This window comes from Felis catus, chromosome D2 (assembly GCF_018350175.1).
Source record: "Felis catus isolate Fca126 chromosome D2, F.catus_Fca126_mat1.0, whole genome shotgun sequence".
NCBI lineage: Eukaryota > Metazoa > Chordata > Mammalia > Carnivora > Felidae > Felis > Felis catus.
The window spans coordinates 62865381-62886677 of record NC_058378.1 but is presented as its reverse complement, the minus strand read 5'-3'; the positions used below and the strand labels follow the sequence as shown (position 1 = coordinate 62886677).

Below are 21297 nucleotides of genomic sequence, written 5' to 3'. Positions count from 1 at the left end.
ACCAAACTCCGCACCCAAAAAACAAATAATCCAGTGAAGAAATGGGCAGAAGACATGAATAGACACTTTTCCAAAGAAGACATCCAGATGGCCAACAGACACACGAAACGATGCTCAGCATCACTTATCATCAGGGAAATACAAATCAAAGCCACACTGAGATACCACCTCACACTGGTCAGAGTGGCTAAAATGAACAAATCAGGAAACTATAGATGCTGGCAAGGATGTGGAGAAATAGGAACCTTCTTGCACTATTGGTGGGAATGCAAACTGGTACAGCTGCTCTGAAAAACAGTGTGGAGGTTCCTCAAAAAAATAAAAAAGAACTACCCTATGACCCAGCAATAGCACTGCTAGGAATTAATCCAAGGGATACAGGAGTGCTTATGCATAGGGGCACAGGTACCCCAATGTTTATAGAGGTGCTTTCAACAATAGCCAAATTATGGAAAGAACCTAAATGTCCATCAAATGATGAATGGATAAAGAAGATGTGGTTTATATATATAATGGAATACTACTTGGCAAAGAGAAAGAATAAAATCCTGCCATTTGCAGCAATTTGGATGGAACTGGAAGGTATTATGCTAAGTGAAATAAGTCAGTCAGAGAAAGAAAGGTGCCATATGTTTTCACTCTTATGTGGATCCTGAGAAACTTAACAGAAGACCATGGGGGAAGGGAAGGGGGAAAAAAAGCAGTTACAAACAGAGAGGGTGGGAGGCAAACCATAAGAGTCTCTTAAATACAGAGAACAAACTGAGGATTGATGGGGGTGGGGGAGAGGGGAAAGTGGGTGATGGGCACTGAGGAGGGCACTGGTTGGGATGAGCACTGGGTGTTGCATGTAAGCCAATTTGACAATAAATTATATTAAAAAATAAAATAAAAATGTAGAGCTAAAAAAACACCATGTATGTAAATTTCCTATTGTTTCAGTAGGGAAAGATCACCACAAATGGAGTGGCTTAAAGCAATACAACTATATTATCTTACAATTTTGGAAAACAGAAGTCCAAAATAGGTTTCAGTAGCTAAAATCAAGCTGCCAGTAGGCTGTGTTTCTACATCCTTTCTTGGGCTCCAGGGGAGAAACCATTTTCTTGCCTTTCCCAACTTCTAGATGCTGCACCCATTCCTTTCTTGTGGTTCCATTCCACACTCAAAGCCACAAATGGCTAATCAACACTCTTTCTCACACTGTATCAGTCTCCTACTCTTCTGCCTTCCTCTTCCCCATTTAAGGATCCTCTGATTACACCGGGTCCAGCCAGATAACCCAAGATAATCTCTTCATCTTCAGCTCAAATGATTACAACCTTATTTCCATTTACTATCTTAATTCCCCTGCATCTTATAACCTAACATATTCAAAGGTTGCAGGCATTAATTGTGGACATCTTTGGGAGGCCACTATTATGCCTACCATGTCAGGTTAAGGAGATTCTACTCTACTCAGTAAATAGCACAGAGATGTCTAAGTGCTTGAGGTGAATGATTTGTTCGCACTTATGTTTTGGAAACAAAACTGTCCAGAGTATGAAGGATAAATCAGTGAAGATGAAAAACAAGGAGGCTAGTGAGGATATTGCAATAATCCAAATTTAAGAGACTAAAGATCTAAACTGAGATAATGATAATTGGAAAGAAAAGGAGAAAAAAATCTATGAAAATTGTTGCTAAAAATTGCAAATGATGCATAATAGAAAAGAAAGGAGTCAAAGATGCCTCAGAGATTTCTAGGAAGTTAGTGGGTTTCATTATAATTCGAAGGCCTGCACTTGAATCCAGCTCCAACACTTACAGGAGGAGCATCTTGTATGTTTGCATAATCTAACACTCATTTCATGCCCCAGCTTGGTTAGATGGGATTCCAGCCTAACTCCCTGAATCTATGCATTCTCCCTTTCTTTGGAAACATGTTCATGGCTAAAGCTCTCCCTCTTTCCCCTCTTGCTCTTGTTCATATACCTAAGAGATGGATGGGCATATTTGTTATTACCTGCCCAACTGCCTGAACTTCTAAGGATTTCCCTCCCTAGGTTAATATGCTTAGCCTCACCCACATATCTGGTCACCTCTTGAGCACATTCACAAACCACTTGCCTGGATCTCACTTGCAGATTGCCCAGATTTCCATGTTCTTTCTGAGTTGGCCTTGTTCTAGATCTTGATCCAGAATAACTGAGAATTGGGCCATAGAAGCCATATCTCAGGACATAACAGATGAAGGGCTGTCCTATTCATGTGGTAGGAGGTGGGGAGGGGATGTAGATTTTAATCTGTTCAAACTCTTGGACAAGCACTTAGTCAAAACCCCAGAGGTCTGTCCCATATATTCTAGCAAAAGGACCATCCTTTCAAGCAAGCCAGTGCTCATAAATCCCAGACATTAGAGGTACAAATATTTAGTGTGTAATCAGGGCCATGCCATACCTAGAGAAGAATTGCTCCCCTCTGGTCTTCTGCAGTGGCCAGCATTCCCCTAGCAACCAAATCAGTGTCCACACTAGAAAGTTACCTAGATTGCCTAAAATAACACAAGCCTAGACTTTGTCTCCATATGACTCCTCGGAAAGGAGCAGAACCTCCAGCGGCTGATGGTGGATGATTTAAGAACCCTCTCTCATGTAGCCTAGGACATAATAACAAAGAACACATAATTTATTTGTATTGATTCACCAGCACACATTTGATCATATCTCCTTGTCCTTTCTTTTGCTAAGAATCCATGGCCACAGTCCTGAGAAATTTATCTTTTGCAGAATATCTCTGTAAAAAATAAGTTCCTCACATATCTTAGGTACAGACAAAGAGTACAGCCAAGGAGACTTGCCAAGGAAAAGGGGAAAGGGGGTCGGCAGCCCTTCTTGTATACTGACTCTCATCTAAACAATCTCCCTCCATGATATGAAGCAGAAAAGTGTGCATGGGAATCAGGTTTGGGGCAGGGACTGTCAGATACAAAAACAGAAAGTGGAGACAGATCAGATTCCTGCTCTAGAGAAACAAGGAGCACAGAAGAGCTGGTCGGAGTCTGAGTCAAAGAGAAGGAATAAAAGTGAGGAACAGAAACAAGTTTGGACCTCACGATAGATTGAGTTGGCATAAAAATGCCCAGGTGTTCAGCTGTTTCCGTTTAACCTTGAATGACTGACTTGCTTGTACTGAGCATCTACTGTGCATTTGGCTCTGCTCCAGAAGCCAGAGTAGGTTAGACATAGTTTCTTCTCTCCAGAAATTCTCAATCTAATGAGGGGAGGGGAAATAGATAAGTAAACAAATACATAATGTGATTCCTGCACTAACAAGGGTACTGAACTGCACTAACTCAAGGACTCTGGTGATGCTTATAATTCCATGGTGTAGAGGCTCCCCCCACTCCAAATCAGAACACAAAACAGTAGGGAAAATCAAAAGAAACGGCTTTGCATTTTGACAAGCCTGATCAACTTTGGTCAGCACAGGGAACTTTAGACCTGATGTTGAATTTGATCACGTAGAAAGGAGCCATTTGTTTTGAACCCGCTGTATTCCTTGGTGTCCCACAGAGATGTGGCAGTAACGGGGCCCCACCATTAGTTGCCCTTGGCACTAAGAAGATTGGTCTAGAAGACCTCAAAAGGAACATAAACCCTCCCCTCTGTCACATGTTCTCCTCTCCCTGTTTCTCTCTGCCTGCCAGAATCTTCCCACCCACTCTTCAAGTATCAACTCAAGCCCGCCACCCCCAGCAAGATCATCCATTACCCTCATCCACATACATCTCTCCATCTGTGGCCAACTTATTTCTCACTGTCTCCCATGTCACATGCTTATCATCTTACAAATTGGACCATGATACTCCTTCCATTGAGTGGTGGAGTTCACATCCCTCCTTTTGAAAGTGGACAGATCTTTGTTATGGCCCAGACCAATGGCACAGAGGGGAAATGGTATTAAGTGACTTCAAAGGCGACACTGTGTGCCCTTAGAATGGCCACTCTCAGGGTCCAAATGCCATGTGTGAGGAAGTAAAAAACCAGCCCACAACAGGATAGACCACAGACAGGGGCCACAGAGTTTCAGCCCATTGCCCAGTTGAGGAGCCAGCTGAGAATGACAGTCAGTCACCAGACATGAGGGAATACATACCCTCCAATAAGGCCACTGAGTCAGTCTCAGCTTTGATTCATTCAGCTGAGGCACCAGACATGGCATACCTCATGCCCTATCAAAATCCTTGACCCACAAAATGTATGTACATAATAAAATGTTGTTCTTTTGCATCACTAAGTTTCAGGGTGGTTCGTTACATTGAAAAGGTACCTAGAACACCATTCAAAAAACACATGCAGCATTTAAGGCAGACAGCATTAGGCACATGGAATAATTTTTAATGATTTGATTCATAAAGACCTAATCTCCATACCTAGAATGTATACCCCTTGAGAGAACACATTAGAACCTAGCAGGCGTATTCCTACAGGTATACTATATACCACATGCCCTGAAGAGTATTCATCAAGGAACCCCTCAGACCTATCCCTTCCTTGAGGAATGCAACATCTCAAAGAGAGCACAATCATCCCCTTAGTTGTCCAGGTCAAACATCCAGGAATCCTCCTATATGCAGCACATGCAACCCCACCCTACTCTTCTGTCTCTGATGTTCACATCTCACCCTTCTATGTAGCCCCACCCCTCCTCCCCAAGTTCAAACTGTCATCCTCTCTCATGAGCACTTCTGCGACTGCCTCCTTCTGGTATCCCCACCTCTAGTTGCACAAGCCTCTGGTTCTGCAAAGTGCCATGCTACCTTCCCAACACCCAAATATGATCAGGTCATTCTCAAAATCCTCCCTGACTCCCTACTGCCTACAGGGGACAACCTAAAGTAACTGACAAGGCACAAGGGCTTTGTCAACCTGGTCCTGGCCTAGGTCTCTATGTCTCTATCCATATTTCCTGCCACCTTGGGTTCTATTTTCTGGGTCACTCATCTGAACCAAAGAATGGAGAAGATGATTTGAGTGACTTTTTTCGATTCTCCTCACAACAGTACATAACCAAAGCATTCAGGATTAATTTATTCATTCTCATATTCTCTGTTTCTGTCCTGTCTCTTGGCTTAATTATATTGCAGAACCCTCTCTAGAGTCTAGAACTGTGCTTTCCAATACCATATCCATTAGCTACACATGCCTATTTAAATTTAAATAATGAAAATTAAGTAAATAAATAAAATTAAGTAAATAAAAATTAATAATTCAGTTCCTCAGTCACACGAGTCACATTCAAGCACTCAGCAGTCACATGTGGCTAGTGGCTAATAAACGGGACACAGAAGATCATAGAACACTCCCATCACTGCACAAAGTTCTGTCGAATAGTGATGATCTAGATATTCTCAACTAAGTGTTGTCCTAGAAATACAGTTCCCTATTTTCTCACCTAAAATGCAGACTTAAAAAAAATTTTATGATTTATTTATTTTGAAAGAGAGAGAGCAAGGGAGGGATTGGTGGGGGCGTGGAACTCAAGCAGGTTCCACATTGCCAGTGCAGAGCCTGATGTGGAGCTTGAACCCACCAACCATGAGATCATGGCCTGAGCCAAAATCAAGAGTTTGATGTTTAACCAAGCCACCCAGGCATCCCTAAAATGCAGACTTTAAATACCCATTATTGTGTAGTGGAGAGCTAGCTTCGCCATGTCTCTCCATGCCCTCTCCTTCTGGGAACAATATCCCTTTGGGGAACCAGTTTCTCCCCATGATGAGTCATATGGTTCAGGTGGCATGGGCCATGGTACTGAGTGTATCCTCAGCTTGAAGAGCTGGCTCTATTTATCCCAAGTCAGTCTTCCACCCCAGCCCTATGGTATAGTGATTGATTCCAAGAAAAACATGTTACCAAACTGGAGCCAATAATATCCAAGACGAGTCTTGCTGGGACTTTTGCGAAATAGAAGCATCCCCTTCCTTCCTCAAGAAACATCAGAAGAGACTTTTGTCTTCTAAATAATATGGAATGAAGGTATGAGTTCTAGAATACTATGACCATTTTGCTGTCTTGCAAGGAAAGCCTGACATTGCTGGGGGAAAAGAAAGTGAAACCTGAGGATGTGGCCAACACTGCATAAGCCAGAGTAGAAATACTACAGGAATGTAAGTACTGATGTTATCATTTGAGCTGCTGTATCAAACCTGACCTGAAGCTGTTAACCTCTAGTATTTTATGTCAAATCAGCCAATAAATCCTTTTTGTCTCAGTTCATCCATATTCTAATTACACCTGAAATACTCTAGCCATCCTTTGAGCCTCAGGTCAAAGTTACCTCCTCCACAAGGCCTACCCTGTCTTTTCCAGACAGACTATTATTCCTTCTTTTATATGACCCTTGCTACACCCTAGCATTATAACAACTTCTTACTGAATTGTGATGTTAACATTTTATCTTCTTACTACACTGTGAGATATTTGAGAGTGAGTTTCGAGCCTCTTGATCTTTCTGAAAAATAAGGAAATACACAAACATAACCCTACCTGATCCATAATAGATGCTTCCAAGCATCTGTTAATAAGTGAATATCTACAGGATAAATGGTAGCCAACTGACAAATTTCAGTTCACAACAGTAATGGTAGTAGGACTACAAGTCAACATCTATATCCACTACTTCATTTAACCCTTACAGCAATCCTATGAAATGTGACCACCATTATTCCCCTCCCCCACTTTTTTAAAACAGGATCAACCAGAGTCTTGAAAAGATTATGTAACTAAACAAAGTCCCATGACACATAAATGACAGCACTTGACATATTCTAACGAAAAAATATGACTGTTCCCTCCCAAGGTTTCATATCCTACCTCCCTCCTTGTTATTAATGTTTATTCATTTTGAGAGAGGAAGAGACAGAGACAGAGAGAGCACGAGGAGGGGCAGAGAGAGGGAGACGGAGACGGAGACGGAGACGGAGACGGAGACGGAGACGGAGACGGAGAGGGAGAGGGAGAGGGAGAGGGAGAGGGAGAGGGAGAGGGAGAGGGAGAGGGAGAGGGATTGAGAGGGAGAGGGATTGAGAGGGAGAGAGAGAGAGAGACAGAGAGAATGCCAAGCAGGCCCCACACTATCAGCACAGAGCCTGCCATGGGGCTCAATCAGAAACCCTGAGATCATGACCTGAGCCAAAATCAAGAGTCAGATGTTTAACCAACTGAGCTGCCCAGGGCCTCCCTCCACCTCCCTCCTGATTAAGGGGGTCAACGAACTCAGCAACTTTGGCACCACAGAAATTATCATGCCAGCTTGGTGTATACTAGAACCTCTGCTGGCTAAGCCTCTCTCTCAAGGCTAAGTTCAAAATCAACCAAACAAAATCTTCAAGATGGAACCACAAACTCAATCTCAAGCCAACCGTTTACTCTAAGCTCAGAGGTTAAAGAAGACCTGGGGGACTGCAGGTCGGGCACGAAGGCTGCATGAGCGACGTCAGCTCTCTGGAAGCAAGGACAGGGCACTTCTTTTTTTTTTTCTTTTTTTTCAATATATGAAATTTATTGTCAAATTGGTTTCCATACAACACCCAGTGCTCATGCCAAAAGGTGCCCTCCTCAATACCCATCACCCACCCTCTCCTCCCTCCCACCCCCCCATCAACCCTCAGTTTGTTCTCAGTTTTTAAGAGTCTCTTATGCTTTGGCTCTCTCCCACTCTAACCTCTTTTTTTTTCCTTCCCCTCCCCCATGGGTTTCTGTTAAGTTTCTCAGGATCCACATAAGAGTGAAAACATATGGTATCTGTCTTTCTCTGTATGGCTTATTTCACTTAGCATCACACTCTCCATTTCCATCCACGTTGCTACAAAAGGCCATATTTCATTCTTTCTCATTGCCACGTAGTATTCCATTGTGTATATAAACCACAATTTCTTTATCCATTCATCAGTTGATGGACATTTAGACTCTTTCCATAATTTGGCTATTGTTGAGAGTGCTGCTATAAACATTGGGGTACAAGTGCCCCTATGCATCAGTTACTCCTGTATCCCTTGGGTAAATTCCTACCAGTGCTATTGCTGGGCCATAGGGTAGGTCTATTTTTAATTTTCTGAGGAACCTCCACACAATTTTCCTCCAAACTGGCTGCACCAATTTGCATTCCCACCAACAGTGCAAGAGGGTTCTCGTTTCTCCACATCCTCTCCAGCATCTATAGTCTCCTGATTTGTTCATTTTGGACACTTTGACTGGCGTGAGGTGATATCTGAGTGTGGTTTTGATTTGTATTTCCCAGATGAGGAGCGACGTTGAGCATCTTTTCATGTGCCTGTTGGCCATCCGGATGTCTTCTTTAGAGAAGTGTCTATTCATGTTTTCTGCCCATTTCTTCATTGGGTTATTTGTTTTTTGGGTGTGGAGTTTGGTAAGCTCTTTATAGATTTTGGATACTAGCCCTTTGTCCGATATGTCATTTGCAAATATCTTTTCCCATTCCGTTGGTTACCTTTTAGTTTTGTTGGTTGTTTCCTTTGCTGTGCAGAAGCTTTTTAGCTTCATAAGGTCCCAGTAATTCATTTTTGCTTTTAATTCCCTTGCCTTTGGGGATGTGTCGAGTAAGAGATTGCTATGGCTGAGGTCAGAGAGGTCTTTTGCTGCTTTCTCCTCTAGGGTTTTGATGGTTTCCTGTCTCACATTCAGGTCCTTTATCCATTTTGAGTTTGAGGACAGGGCACTTCTATGGTTCCCTCCCACCTCTCTGCTCTCCCGACCCCCAGGCTCCACCTCCACATCTTGGGTCACACTCCACCTTCAGTTTCTGCTTCCAGGCCACCTACCTCACAGTGCTCAGATGGCAGGCTCTAGTTTTTCTCCTAAACTTGGAACTTTGATTCAAAAGAGCAGGTTTTGGGTCACAGGTGATCCAGGGAAAGGGAAGGAACACACACCTGTCTCCTACCATCCAGGACACTGAGGGGTTTAGGTGGACAGTACGGGACTTCAAAGCCCAGAATCACAGGAAAGGGATCATTCAATCAGCCAGCATGTGCCCAATACCTAAAATGTGCCAAGGGATTCTCAGGTATTGTGGGCACATGAGGGAAAGACGGGGCACCTACTGAGACAGGTTAGTGGGTGGGAGGCTGTGAGTGGGAGATTACAGTGGAGGGGGAGAGTCAGAGAGAGAAAGTGAGATGGAGATACAGTTTATATATAGCATGTGTGTTTTTCCACATAAACACAACATACGCGTCCAAAAGGTGAGAACCTCTTTCAGTGTGGGTCGTGGACCAGAGGAATCAGACCCGCTTAAGGAACTTATTTTAAAAAATGCAGATTCTGTTTTCTACCCCTCATGCACTGAGATCTGTGCCCAGAGGTGTCACCCCTTCCATAACTGTACTGGGGCCACCGGCTGCTCAGGGCTCTGTTCCTAAGCAGACCTGAGTCATCTGCAAGAACCTCCAGAGGAGGCCAGATGGCACAACGCCTCTTGGAAAGCCAGATTTATTTCCAGACCTCCAGTGACTCAAGATAATCAAGAGCTACATGAGCAGCCCCTCCAGTAGTTATTGTCTGGGGGAAGGTGACGGGGGGGGGGGGGAGGGGGGCACAAGAAACACAGGAGCAGGGCCAAGGGCAGCCACATAGCATCTGCTAATGGCTCCCAAGTGTTGACTCCCAGCCACCCCAGCACAAGAAGAACGAACCCCCACTTTAAGGGCCTTTTGCATTGAGATCTATGGCTCAGCAGGGGCCCAGCTTCTTTTCCACTTATGAGCATCACTCAAATCTTCCAGTAGCCTCTACGGAACCCAGCCCTGAGCAGCATGAGTGCGACATGAAAAAAACCCCACCCAAGGGTGGGACACATCCTGCCAGATACCCAATACGGCACAGTGCAGGCACTGGGGCCTACAAGCCACCTCCAGTAGTACATGCCTGTGCTGCAAGGTGGCCCCACCTCATGGAGCCCATCTCCTCCAGACAGCAGTGCCTGCATAGGAGAGCGCCCACTGGATGCTGAGGACAATGGGCCTCCTGGCACATAGGAGGTTCTCAACAAACCTCTGTTGGCTGGACGCATGCAAGAGCAAAGCAACCCTGAGCTCCCGGTGTATATACCAGTGGATACAGTAATCCCCTAAAGACTAAGTGTTATAGTAGTTAAAGCCCAAATCCTGAAAGCAGACAGCCCTGGGTTCACATTCCAGCACCGCCACTTCTGTGTGGCCCCCAGAGCCTCCCCGTCTCCCTCCACACAGGCACATCGACCTCATAGGCCTGCGGTGAGGAACAAAGAGGAAAACCGTGAATCAACTCAGTGTCTGGCACACAGAAAGAAACTGGGCAATGGTAGCTGGTATGTAGAATGAGCTCCAGAAGGTTCCATTTCTCTTACAAGGTAGAGGCGAGAAGGATGAGAGGTGAGTGGCAGGAGGTGGGAAGTGGAGAGAGACCACTCTAAGTAGTACCAATCTGATGCAAACCGGGTTCGGTTTTCCCCAGCATCCCACTGTGAAAGCTCAAGCTCACAGAGCCAAGAAACCTCCAAAGGTCACACAGTGCAGAGCTGGGATTCAAGTCCAGCCGGTCCTCAAAGCCTTGCTCTTTCCTTAACAAAAGTTGATGTGTAAAAGCCTCTGGTGGGTCTGGAAGGTGACTGAGCAGAAGCCAATCCCTTCCTGGCCCTGTGGGCACAGCTAAGGATGCACTGAGCTCACAAACTGCCTGCACACAGGAGGACCCGGGATGGATATTATTAGTGTATAGTGTGGAGATGGGCCGGGAGGGAAAGGATAAATACAAGAAAAACAATTAGCAAACTGATGTAGCTCAGTTCTGTTTTTCCTCATACTGGAAAGGATAACCATCTGGGTGTAAGACCCAAGGCTGTGCTTGAAGGCACCAGAGCAAGGATATCTGGAAGCAAAAGACAGTAGTTCATACACAAAGAAATGCAGAGAAAACCAAAGCAGGACACCTGCCTAGCAGCCCACGTTCAACAGAAAACAGAAAAGCAAATTAACTCATTTCTGAAATGCATCTGAATTAGTGAAAATTAATTCTAAAGTTATGAAGTATGCAGATACCCCAAAGAAACCAGGATCCTCTATCCTGTATGCTGGCCCAGGCCTGCCAGGGAACATTCTAGCAGAATGACAAAGCTATTTATGCCCATTACCCTGCTAATTCCACTTTCGGTAATATACTTTTATATCCCAAAGAAATCACTCAAAAGTAAAAAAGAAAAAAGCTATTTGTATGGAAATGTTCATAACACTGCCATCCCTCACAGGGGGGAAAAAAAAACAATTAAACAACCTAAATACCCCACAGCACAGACATATTCAAGCAATCAATAGCATATTCTATGATGGATTCCACATTGTTACTACAAATTGAGAACTGAAACTACATGCCTGTATTAATACAGGGGGAAAATGTAGAAACATACCTAAGTTACAAACTAGAGCAAAAGAATGCTGTGCTTATTATAGCTACGTATAAATATGTATATCCACTTGATAACCCTGTGTTTGGTATTAATGAGATTATATTCTACAAAGTTAGATACATAATGAAAAACGATTTTTGTTTTATGTATTGACTTAGCCTAAAGTCTACCTTTAAAAAATGCGTGTCTATTTAATATGTAATTGTGGAAATGCAAATATACACCCCTGTATAGATGGTCATAAATGACAATCAGGATGGAATACTATTTTTAAATGATCTGGGATCATGATGAATCTACATTGTATACCAACTTCAAATCTTTATTTGTTTATATTTAAATGTTTCCAAGAACATTATATTACAGGATGCCCAGTGGCTGACTTCCACATTGTTCTTCACTACGGTGGTTAGCCGTTATTTACCGCTGAGGTTAAGCTGACGTATCAGCGATCGCCATGCACATACATTCTTCTGTTAAAACTGTTTGTCTGTCCTGCCTCTTCCTTTTAGACTGCCAGCTTTTTGAAAAGCGGGATTGTGTCTTCCCTCTTCTTCCAAGTGCCTCCACAGAGAGCATCTTTGAACTGATTCACAGACTGGGGCTCCATTAGGATTTAATGATGAAGGTTAAGAGAAAAGGCAGGATAATTATCAACTATATTTATAAGATAGAATAATGCTGAAAGACTTACAAATCGGAGCTAGGTACAAATAATTAACTTGCTATGTTTTATTTTGGCAAAGGTCTTGAAACAAATAAAATATTCTCCATGTTCATTCATTGATAAGCCATATCTAGTATGTGTTAGTGATACAAAGATAAATTAGACCTGGTCCTGCCCTTCCTACAGAGTATTTCACATTTAGTGAGTTAGACACATGAACATACAATAGCAACATAAAGAGAGCGACTCTGATGGACATCAGCGCAAAGTGCTGTCAGTAAGGAGAAAAGGCTGTCTCGGCAGGCTTCCAGGAGGAGGATTACTAGCTGAGCTGAATCCTAAGAGGATGAATAAGGTGTAGCCATAAGGAGACTGCAGTCGGTGAAGGGCTAGGAAGGGGGCAGAATTCCAGGCGAAGGGAACAAAACCTACAAAGGCAGAGGTATGATGAGCGGGAACAGCCAGCAGATCTCAAACACAGGATCTGAGTTAGGGACAGCTGAGGCTGGGTCAACATAAAAGCCTGGATTTTGAGAAGGGTCTCACTCCATTATTTTGGGTGGTGTGTGTCCTTAGACTAAGAGCAGGGGAGGAAGATGGGAGGGAAGAAATATACAAAAGGCCAGCGTCACATGTCACTGCAGGTCAGGAGAGACAGCAGAAAGCATCTGAACACCGTGTCCAACATTAAAAGGAAAGCTGATTTCGCTTCCTCAACATGTCTTGACCCTCAAAACACCACCTCTCGGGCTGCACTGAGTGACAAGCAACTTGGAAGCTATTCAAACGAGGGATATTCTAGCAGAACGTTACGTGATTAAGAGAGAACACATACCAATTTCTATTTGGTAAATGCAAAGTTACTCTGGAACGGGGTGAGAAAAATTACACATTTTCCTAAACTATTCTTAGAACCCCCCCAAAAAAGTGACTCCCCCAGATATACTTTATCAATAAAAGATTTTTTTCCTACTTTAAGAAACAGGTTTTAGAATGTCAAAATGTGGACAATGATAAAATACCCTCTTTCTCTTTTCCTCCACAAACCCATGAAAACTTTGTTGTCCTGCTTACAAATTTTGTTTCATGGAAGAAATGGAGTATTTTCCTTTAACATATTTTTTTGCCAGCCCAGAGGAATGTTCTCATGTGGGGCCATCACTGCCACCCACCCCTGAAGAGAGACCAAGGGGTACAGGAAGGACCAACCCAATGTGCCCAACCTTGAAGAAAGGAAAGCCTTCGGGCTCCAAGGACGTGTGATATACTCTCACCCAGTCACACTCGAAATGAGCTGATATAGCCACAGAAATGCAAGGTCTCAGGTTCAGTCATTCGACAAATATTAATGAAGCCTCTTCTATGTTCCAGCTCCTGAGCCAGGTACACACACACACACACACACACACACACACGCACACACACACACACATATATATATATTAGTGCATAAAATAAGCTGTCCCTGCTCTCAGGAAGTATTAAATCTATAGTAAAGATGAGACTTTTAAACTAGACAAAGAAATGAATGTATAACTACAAATTGCAAAGAAATTTTCTGAATTAACGAATAGCAAAAGGGATTATCTGTCACATCCAGAGATCAGAAATGCCCTTTCTAAACAGTGAATGGATCATGAGAAGTAGCTGGCCACTTAAAGAATAGCAGAAGGGAAGCCACAGCCCTCACAAGAAACAGTAGTGGTGAAGGCCCTCAGGCTGAAAAGACTTTGGCACACTTAACAAACAAAAAGTCAGAGAGGCTGGAGGGTGGCAGATCAGCAGGAGATGAAGCTGGGAAGGGAGTGAAGCACGCAGGGGCCTTGTAGGACATGGAAAAAGAAAACTATCCTGAGGGTAATTTCGGAGCTAAAGGTCGCATTGCCGGTGTCCTGGAGTTGGAGGTGGGGGCAAGCCACGGCACTAGGGAAAATAAAGAGGTGGGTTCTTCCTTCCACTGCTTACAAAAAAAAAAAAAAAAGACTTAAAATTTAGATTCCCACTACCTAACTATAACACCCCCATCAACAGGGGTGTTCATACAGTTTTTTCCACTGTTCTGACTAAATTGATAAGAGAATTTCCATAGCAAACAAAATCCTGGAATAACCAAGGATGTGCCTAACTAGGTGGGGACCGATCTCGGGCTAGGATGCGCCACCGTCCCCCACTAACACGTGTCTGTGGACGGCTCTCCAAGAGAGATCCGAGTCTCCCCTAGCCCTCATCTAACCCTCGAGGGTGCTACTGCCAGATTCATCTTTCCTGATGCACCTGTCTCGGCAGACGACTTCCTTGTTCTCACAATATCAGTCACTTCCCTACCTACTAAGGCCTGTGGCCCTCAGCCTAGAATGCAAGCCCCGCTGATGTCTGGCTGCCCCATCACCTCCCCGCGCAACTCCCCTAAATGAACCTCTGCTCTCCACTGAATCCACTTCTGACCCCCTTCCAGTTCTCTTTCTTCCCTGTTCCATGTTAGGCTCATCCTAAACCCCAGCTCCTCCCTAGGGACCCAGTGACTAGGACAGACAGTTCAGATCTAGGTGGAATTCGTGACTGTGCCACTTTCAGCTGGGTGACTTTGGACCAGTCACTTAACCTCTGCGATAAGCCTCGGTTTCTTCCTCTGTGAACCAAGTAGGAGGCCCCTGCCTTCCAGGCAATTGTGAGGAAGAAACAAGGCAAAGCACTATTCTTCCTTTTTGTCTCCTATCAAACCCCCTGGCTTCTCAGAAGCCAGCCACAGCTGCCCCAGGCCGACTCTTTCCTCTTCCATGCACACCTGCTACAGCAACTACCCTGTCCCGCTCGTGATGGTTTGCAGGTCTGAATCTCAGAAGCTGCGGCCTCTGAAAGCACGCACTCTGGCTTTCCATCTTCCTATTCCCAGGAAATGAGCAAAGAAAGGAATGCGTCAAACACCTGTCCCGGTCCCTGGCACACAAAATGTGCCAAGAAATGTTTTCCCTTCTATGGCATTTTAATATGTCATCCTGTGTTGGAATTGTGGTGCGCGTGTCTTCTCCTCCTCACTGCCTTTCAAGTTCCTTGGAGCTATGGACATGTCTTAGTCATTTTTTAAATTTATTTTTTAAATGTATATATAGTAAAACTTACTTTGGCGTACAGTTTTTTGAGTTTTGACAAATGCATGAAGTTGGGTGACTATCCATTTTAGACATTTTTAGTTCTCTCTACATACTTTATCTCTCTATAAATGTTTGATGAACAAATGAGTGAAAAACTGAAGGAAGGAAACAATAAACAAACAAATACTTGCCGGCAAGTTTCCACAATGTCCACCTTAGAGAGTTCTTGAGTCAAAGGAAGTTCAGAGGATGAGACAGTAACCGTTCTGTCACCTTTCTACAAAGCCATTTCTCAGTATCTCTCCACAACCTTTAAAACTTGCATGTACCCTCTGTCCCTGCGCAGCAAATTCTAAGACAATGTCTGGACAAAACAATCAGATGCCCGCAATGATTTAGGTGCCAGGAAGGACACAAGAGCATAATTTATAACAGCAAACTACCAGAAACAACATAAATGCCAACAATCAAGGGAAGGTCAATTAAGCTGTGGTACTTCCATAAGATGGATTAAAATCGTAATCTCACATTCTTATTTTGTAATATTGAATATAAGGTATAATCACGCAATGTCAAGGGTAAAATACAATCCATAAAACACTATACATAATACTAACAAATGTTTTTTAAAAACACATCATATGGATATACGCATATTCTGTATAAAGACAATGTTAAACACAAAAATTTAATATAACTTTTATATTATTACAAAATAAATGTTCATGTGTGTTGACATAATCCTCAGTGCATGACAGTGGAATTTTTATTTTCTTCATTACAAGTTTCCATATTTTCTAATTTCTTATGATAGATACTCCTATTTCTTTTATAGTCAGAAATGCTATAAAAATAGAATTGAAGGGCCTTTATCTCTGCTTTAAAAATCTCATAACCTTTATTTCATCTCTAGATGATTCAGTGGTGGCTAAATTTTAACATTCAAGATGTGGCATATGGCTCTGCTTAAATGAGAGCATGCTTTCTGTCTGAAGCATGTTCAGAAATAACCCATCCCACTGGTGGGTGACACATTTCCTGCACACCTACAGGAAGCAGACCCTTCTCCAGGGGGCCGGGGCTGCCACCTTGGTGACATTGAGGGAGTGTCAGATAAAGGACACTGGGTAGGGTCTGGGATGTGCAGAGTGGCCTCGCCTTCACCACTAACAGGTACATGACTTCCCTCAGCCTAAGTGCCAAGCCTCTGATGCATCCCCTTCTGTATCCCCAGCAACTAGCAGAGGGCCAACCCACACAGCAGACAACCACAAGATGCTTATTAAACGAGTATGGGTAAGACATGAGTAAGAGCTGGGAGGTGGAAGGCAGAAGACGTACTCTAGAAGCACAGAGGGGCCTTGTTCTCTTGGGTGGCCGACCGCCTGCACCCACAGCCCTGGCTGTCATACCTCCCGGTACCTGCATTTCAAGTTGTGACCTGCAGCTTCTCTCATCAAGAGCCAGAAACCGTTATCCCACCCTTTGAATCTGAGTTGGTGTTGACTCGTTTTCCTCCAAAGAATATGGCAGAAGCAATGGTGCCCCAGTTCTGGGCCTAGGCTCCCAGAGATGCCGTGTTTCCACTTGCTTTTTAAGAGCCCTACCCAGCCTCCAGGAGCACAATCTGAGGTTAGTCTGCTGGAAGGAGAGACACGCGGCCGGCCACCCCCCAGTAGCCCCGCCACCGGCTGATGTGTGAGGGAGAGCAGGTGCATGAGGAAGACCGGCCAAGACCAGAACAACTGACCAGCTGGGCCCAGCCCGAATTGCTGACTCACACAGTTCTAAGCCAATTTAATGTGTTTTTTTAAGCCACTGAGTCATGGGAGATGTGTGACAAATGGACCTTTATTTCAGCTTTTAAATTTTCATTTATAGATCTTAAAGGTATCTAAAACCCAGCACACTTAAAATGGAACTCTTGTTCTCCCTCCCAGAACCTCCAGTAGTCTGTGAATGACAGGATTATCCTTCCCACTGCATGTGACAAAAAATTAGAAATCATCCTCAAATCCTCCCTTGTCTTCTCCTACATGTTTCTATATCCAATGCATCAAGTTCTGTTGACTTTTCCACCTAAATATTTCCCAAATCCATTTACTTCTCAGTCTTTATCACCAACACTTCTCTAAGTTACCATCAACCCATTTCTGCTGTGTGACCTTTAACAGGTTACTTTACTTCTCTGAGTTTCCATTTCCTTGACTATAAAATAGAGACAATACCAGTACCTACTTCACAGAATTGTTATTTACATTAATGACATGATGCGTCTGAAGTGCTCAGTAGAAAATATGGTACAGAGTAAGCATTCAGCAAATGTTAGTTTGTTTTCCTTAATAATAACAGCACACGATGCCAATTTATAAAGGGTGCCAGTCTTCCCATATGCCAACAGTTCCTACTCTCTCACTTACCTGAAGACAATGCAAACCACCTTCACCCATGCCCCTCTCCCTCTCTTGCCTCCAGGCCTTTACATATGTTTTTTTCCTCCATTTGGAATGTCCTTCCCAGCCATCCATTACAGATGAACTCCTATCCATCCTTCAAAACACAAGTCATATCTTTACCTCCAAACTTCCACCTCTCCCTGAGGCCCCTCCATACGGAACTAATAACTCCCCTAATCAGTCCCTCCTTTACCCTATTCATATTGCATGCATGCTTCCACTGATTTGCACATTATTGTAACTTATTTATTTATATCCATCTCAGTTTTACTGTTAGCTACTTGAAGGCAGAAGCCATGTCCTTACATCCCCAGCATGTAAAATCGTGCCAAGTACCCAGCATATGCTAAGTAAATGCTTGGTGAATGACTAAATAAATGAAGATCCACCTTTATGTCCTCCATCAACTCATAAAAGTAGAACGTACCCTGAATCAATGGAACCAACTTTGTCTAGAAGCTCTGGGAATCTTCGTTCTGTCAGTGCTAAAGTAACTGGCACCCATGTGGAAAATATTTGCTGTCACTCCCCCACCCAGATCCCAAATTCTAGTTCAAAGCCAAGTGCCTGTCTCCCCGCCAGGGCAGCCCACAGCTTTACTGCAAATGTTTCCCTCAGCTCTCCTCTGTGCATAACCTTAGCTATATTATTTACTACCGTGAACACCATAATATGTATTTAAATATGCTGTAAAGGTCAGACAACTGAGCCATACCCCTTCCCGGGAATCCATTTCACACCATGGCAGAATCAGGCCTCCCAGCACTCACTCAAACCCAGATTTGAAGGTAAATTATGAAGGCTTTTTTTTTTTCTGGTGTGAGGACGACCTCATCATGCATCATATTCTATGGAATAATAGCGATAAATCCATCTGTTACAAGCTGGGAGAACAGCAAGTGTTGGAAGCCACAGAATGATTTTAACTTCTGGGCTGTCACCCTCATATTCACAAAGTTCAGCTATAAAAACCAAACTCAGGTTAAAAAAAAAAAATAAGGAGAAGAGAGATGGAGAAAGCACTTGGGAGGAGACAAACTGCCTCCCCGCCCCCCTCCCCCCCCCCCGCATCAGCAGGAGATGCTCCCAACAGTGGATTCTTAAACTTTTACAAGGCCACTCATGTCCCCTTCTGGTCTAGGTATCTCTTCATTTGTCCTCGCATTGAGCCTTCAGTGCAGTTCTCCTTAATTTAGAGGCTCAAAGAGCTCTTACAGAAGATGATGAAATGATAGATCCTCTCTCCACAGAAGCATACACTTAACACACAATTTTCCACTCAATCTCAGGGTATTCGTGGATCCCCTAAAGCCTCTCCATGGATCAAGAAACCAAAAAAAAAACCCAATTTGTTCTACAGTATCCCTCAGCTAAGACTGAAAATATAAACGGTGGTAGGCTGATGCCTCCAAAAACAAAATAGAGCCCTCTCTGCCCCACCCCCAACCACACACACAACCTGTACAGGGAACTTAGTGAAGAGATTTTAGAATGAGAGAGTTTCTTAAGATGAATATTCAGATTGTGTGTCAACTAAACTTCAGTTAAAAATTTAAAAGTTTGTAATAAGAGCAACAGTCCAGAAGTGTCTGTAAATGTAGCCTGGGGGTGCACATCCTAGGATGTTTTCCCGGGAGCACTCAGAATGCAGGAAGAGTTGGGTTGCAGGCTCTGTGGAACCTGGCTCTGCCCCTAAAGCCCAGGGACCCAGGGAGTTTCCCAGAGTTTGTCATAAACTGAAGTAGAAGGGTCTCAACAGCTCAGAGCAAACCCTACCCTGGCATACATCCCTTAGTTCTCTTCCATATGCTTTCATTATAAAAACCATAGAACACCAGAGACAATTCTGGGAAGAAAAAAAAATACATAATCACATTAGCCTCTTATAACTGTTCCCATATTTAAGATTCCTTTCTGACTGGATGAAATGTAGACCTTTGTAAAGATCTGTGATCAAGGACATATGCCCTTTTGAGCTATCTTTTTGTTTTCACCTAACCTATCATAAATGTATTCTCATTTTTCCTTAAAGACTTCATAATGATCATTACTGCTATCATGGGATGTACCTTATTATGTTTCCTTTTTGGTTTAAATGTGATTGTTTTCATGCCCCTAGCATCTTTTCATTTGAGGGCAAGTTCTTAGGATAAATTCCAAGATGTGGTATTACTTAATCAAAAGCCATGCTCAATGCTATAGCTTTGGGTACAACCTGTCATGCTGCTTTCCAAAATAGTTGTTCTGATTTGAAATGCCACCAGAATGATTATTCCAACTGAAGAGAGCTCAAGGGCTTCATCATTAGTCACAATCAAATGTTGTGCTGCTGTTCTTGGAGGGCATTAGCCATACTCCTACTGGGTCACCTGTAACTATGCTCCCTATCTCTCTATGCCTAGACTTAACCTCTGGGCACACAGAAAATCAACTCAGAGGATTCCAACCTAGAATGGTGGAATGGCCTGGACTTAGTCATAAATATTCTGTTTAGAATCCTAGCTCTACTCCTCTTCTATTCAAGAGTACAAAACTAAAGCACAAAGATCACAGTTTATAGCCACCCCCACCCCATGATTCAAACAGAACAGGTGCTCATTAGATTGGGGTGGACTGTATTAGAAAACTAAATGACTCCCATGCAGCACCTAAGATTTGGCTAAGGGTGACAACTCATGATTTGTCTTCCCTTATTTATATGCTTATCTAAACCCTACTTGTTTGAAAGAATTAATGAAACTTTGGAGTGTCTAGAGTTGAAGCCTTCCTAAGGCACAGGAAGCTCATACCTACCAGCCAGTCCACCTCTGGTAGAAATCAAGTAAGTTGCCCAATTCATATGAAGTGGCATCTATTCTGGTTTCTCGAATGATACCAGTTTTCCAAATCTTATCCTATCTCAATGAGGAGCTTTGTTAACTTCTGAATATTGAATATAACTGCATTAGGATCCCACTTCCACAATGCAGCCAAGTTCATGGAAAGGAACCACAACTAAGCTTCAGTTGGTGGATTTTGCTGCTAATTATGTGACAATGGTAGAGCCATTTCATCTGTTTTACCCTCTGTATCTGTACCTGGATTATTGACTTAATCACGCCCACCTTGCCTATTTCCAGGGCTATAAGAATAGACGAAAGGTGTAAAGGTGGAAATGAGGCACCTTTACAAAAGTACCAGGTATGATAAAGAAGGAAACTAATATTTACTTTGTGCCCCTCCCATGAAGTAAGGACCATTAAATAAACTTTTAATAACCTATTTCATCCTCTCTACAGTCCATATAAGCAAGATTTTATGTAGATGAAAGGAGAGCCTGGACGACCTAAGTCCAAATCCTGATTCTGCCACCTAGTAGTTGTGCTGACTCGGACCAACTTCCTTAACCTTTGATTATCACCTGTCTCCTCAACCTTAAAATAGGAATGATTAAAATTCCTACTCTCAGGTGCTTGTTAGAATCAAAAGAGATGCTCCATAAGATAGCTCCATGAGAACTATAAAGCACTAAACAATAGAATGTTTTATACCCCAATATGGTTATTACATAACTGGAGCTAAATGGGAAATGTATACCCACCAACCTGGGAACTGACATCCAAGAACTATTCCTCAGGGTTGATCTGGGTCCCAGCAT

General features: G+C 43.3%; 1 protein-coding gene and 1 long non-coding RNA gene across 3 annotated transcripts in view; one reads left to right on the top strand and one right to left on the bottom strand.

Annotated features, from left to right (window-relative positions):
- Nucleotides 1-21297, bottom strand: part of SORCS3 (sortilin related VPS10 domain containing receptor 3) — a 597794-nt gene that overhangs the window by 430858 nt on the left and 145639 nt on the right. The gene's annotated exons all lie outside the window — the stretch shown is intronic.
- On the top strand, nt 6063-12648 carry LOC123380900. Its single transcript, XR_006587281.1, has 3 exons — nt 6063-6151; nt 10253-10414; nt 11958-12648. It is a non-coding gene; the product is annotated as an uncharacterized LOC123380900 (long non-coding RNA).